This window comes from Anneissia japonica, unplaced genomic scaffold, assembly GCF_011630105.1.
Source record: "Anneissia japonica isolate Jap-2015-1 unplaced genomic scaffold, ASM1163010v1 scaffold750_len1593409_cov174, whole genome shotgun sequence".
NCBI lineage: Eukaryota > Metazoa > Echinodermata > Crinoidea > Comatulida > Comatulidae > Anneissia > Anneissia japonica.
This window is the reverse complement of record NW_022756705.1, coordinates 305536-305798: the sequence shown is the minus strand read 5'-3', so window position 1 is coordinate 305798 and position 263 is coordinate 305536.

Genomic DNA, 263 nt, shown 5'->3' with positions numbered 1-263 from the left:
TAATTTAATTTTGATATTAAAAAAAAGCATTAGGCCTACATTATAAAACTAGAAATGTATATTGTAAGTCGCGATTATACTGTAGTATAATTATAAGACGAAGTACATAATATACAGTACACACTGTGCAGTATACTAAATCAAAGAGTATAAATAGAACAAGAGAGCAAAGTCCCGTTCGTAAAAACGTCATGCCTGTGTAGGACGCCAACTAACGGTTGTATATTCTTTTTATTACCCAGTGCAGCGCTGCGCAGCGCGGT